Below are 3,283 nucleotides of genomic sequence, written 5' to 3'. Positions count from 1 at the left end.
GAGGGGGTGAGCTGGGTTGTTGTTCTTTAAAGATTTTCCTTTTTTTTCTTTTTTAAAAGATTTTATTGATTTATTTGACAGAGAATGAGAGCACAAGCAGGGGGAGAAGGAGGGGGAGAAGCAGGCTCCCCACTGAGCAGGGAGCCCAATGCAGGGCTGGATCCCAGGACCCTGGGATCATGACCTGAGCCGAAGGTAGACAGTTAACCGACTGAGCCATCCAGGCGCCCCAAGATTTTCCTTTATAAGAAAAAGATGGAAGAGCGTGCTCTCCTCTTCTGGACATGTGTGTATTTCCAGGTGACATATGAGCCTTGGGAACATTGGTAGAGATGAGGAGGAACATCAGAGCTGACATGCTTGAAGATATCAGAGAGGAAAGGTGGGGAAACATCAGTGTGGGCGGAGCGGCAGTCCTGACAACATTTTTGTGCCATGGTATTAACCTCGGAACTACCCTACCTCGGACTTCATTTTTATAAATCCTTCCTCGAAGTGACTATTAGTTGGGTATCCGTTTCATCCCGCTGCACTGCGGCGCGCTACGAAGAGCATTCCTGCTCTGAAGACGTGGGCAGCACGCAGCTCCCGCTGGTTGCTGCCAGATGAGTTTTCAAGAAGAGCCAGGAATCCAGATTTTATATAAAACTCCAGATTTTTAAACGTTGGCTCAAACTAAAGAAATATGCGCAAGCCAAACACAACACATTTGGAAGCCAAGTTCAGCCCATAGGCGGACAATTTGCAACCCCTGATCTACCTCAGAGAGTTATAGGAACTAAATTAAATGAGTTTAAAATAAGATCAGTAATAATAATGGCAAATACTCACATAGCACTTAATATGTCCCAGGCATTATTCTGCTTGCTTTACCAATCTAGTCCGCATGTGTAACCAAGTCTTACAACCACCTCATGGGAAGTTATAATTTCCACTTTACAGATAAAGAAAGTAGGGAAAGGAGAGCCCCCTCGTCTTGCCCCTTCAAACCTAGGGGCAGGGATGGCTCTCTCTGGGAGACTCACCATGCCTCATTGGTTCCCTCAGCCCTGCCCACATGTTGTATGTGGTCCCTTTGTTATTTTGGTTATACTCTTTTGATATGCCATTCATTGCTCGCTGGGACACTGACTGGTATAAATGAGGAAGAAGGCAGATAAATCCTTGCCCTCCTGGGCTGTACATTCTGGTAAACAACGACATATACAAGATAGCCATGGGTACCATGAAGAAAATAAAGTAAGGTAATGTGATTGCACAATGGCCGAGAGAGGCTACCTGAGGGGGTGACATCTGAGCTGAGATGTAAAGGCTTAGGGGAAGCCAGCAATCCCAAGATCTGGGAGACCCCTCTTCGGGCAGATGTGCAGATATAAAAGCTTTAGGGCAAGGACAAGCATGGAGTGCTGGAAGAATGAAAAAAGACCAGGAAGGCTAGAAATTGGTGAGGTGGGAGAGAGTGTTGGGAGGATGGTCAGAGAAGCAGAAGGGACTAGTTAGTGTTGGGCGTGCTGGGATTTGGGCTTTAAGACTAGTAGGAATTCTTGGGGTGCCTGGGTGGCTCAGTCAGTTAAGTGTCTGCCTTCGGCTCAGGTCATGATCTCAGGGTCCTGAGATCCAGCCCTGCATCAGCCTCCCTGCTCAGCAGGGAGTCTGCTTCTCCCTCTACTCCCCCCCCATTCTCTCTCTCTCAAATAAATAAATAAAATCTTAAAAAAAAAAAAAGACTATTAGGAATTCTTGGAGGGTGTTCAAATAGGGGAATAATTTGAGTTGTTTTTCATGGCTGTGGTCTTCTCCTGTGCAGACTATGGACTCTACGTCAGCAAGAGTGGGAGGTTATTGCCTCAGTCCAGCCTAGCGTTGCTGGTGCCTTGAACAAGAGTGGTGCCTGTCCAAGTGGAGAGATGTGAATGGTTTTGAGATCCATTTATGATTCTGAAATACTGTAATACTTCGGTTTTTCCCTCCCAGACTCCTGGAGGTTGGTGAGTACTCTGTGATATTTTTTTAAATTTGCATTTTCATTTTTGATATATACTTTAAAATTAATCTGAACCTATTCTGGACCACGTGTATCCCCATCTTAGAAGAGAATAGTATCACCACATAACTCCAGTGGCTAATGTCCTTTCATTGCTGAGACCTCCACAGTGCCAAACAGCTGCCTACAATGACCAGCATTTCGCCAGGATAATGTTTTCACTGAAATACAGCACACACACAGAGAAAAGTACACCACCCATAAATATACAGCTCAATAAATGTTCACAAACTGAATATCTCCGTGTAAGCAGCACACAGTTTAAGAACACAACACTCCAGGAACCTCTCTCGCACCCTCTCCAAGCCCCTCCCGGCCCACCCGCCAAAGGTAGCCATCATCCCGCTTTCTCACACCATAATTTACTTTTGCTGTTTTTTTGTTTTGTTTTGTTTTTTTAAGATTTTATTTATTTATTTGACAGAGACAGCCAGTGAGAGAGGGAACACAAGCAGGGGGAGTGGGAGAGGAAGGAGCAGGCTCCTAGCAGAGGAGACTGATGTGGGGCTCGATCCCAGAACGCTGGGATGACGCCCTGAGTCGAACGCTTAACGACTATGCCACCCAGGAGCCCCAACTTTTGCTGGTTTTTTAATTTTATATGAATGCAGAGCAGAGAGCTACATTAGCAGGATGAAGCTGACCTGTAAAAATCCCATCCCGCTGTGTGGGCAGTATGGGGGTTCCCACCGGGGACAGACCCTCAGTTTCAGCTCATGCTTCCTGGGGCATTGTGATGAGGATCTGACATCAGAGGCTAGAAACCAAATTACCCTCACGGTGAGAAGCAATCTCACTAGCTTATCACAGTGGTGTTGCTGCTTGCCTGGGTCCCCAGCAACAGCCGAGGCCCAGCACAGTCATGTCAGTGGTACTGGGTGTGGAGAATTCTCATTAGTTGTGGCCATGGCTGTTCTGTGGCCCAGTATTTTCCCACATCTTAGGGGAGTCATGTCATGTTAAGAGTAAAATGGTGACGTTTTGACTTTTGTCCTTGCCTTTCCAGTCTGTACCCCCAGCAACTTCCCCAGGTCCAGACCAAAAGACGTTTTCATTAATCTAGAAGAAAAGCCAGGCTGAATCTGCATCTAGTCACATACACGCCCCCACCTCCACCCACCCCTCAGCCCAGTGTCCAAACAGGGAAGCAGGCAAAATTTGGTTTCAAGGTACTCTCCTTTTGTTCAGTCTAGTAGTTCTAACCCCTCCTGTTACCACAGTGACCTCCCACTAGTCCCC

This window comes from Ursus maritimus, unplaced genomic scaffold (genome assembly GCF_017311325.1).
Source record: "Ursus maritimus isolate PB19 unplaced genomic scaffold, ASM1731132v1 scaffold_21, whole genome shotgun sequence".
Classification (NCBI taxonomy): Eukaryota; Metazoa; Chordata; class Mammalia; order Carnivora; family Ursidae; genus Ursus; species Ursus maritimus.
The sequence above is the reverse complement of the archived record's forward strand: the minus strand, read 5'-3'. Positions refer to the sequence as shown.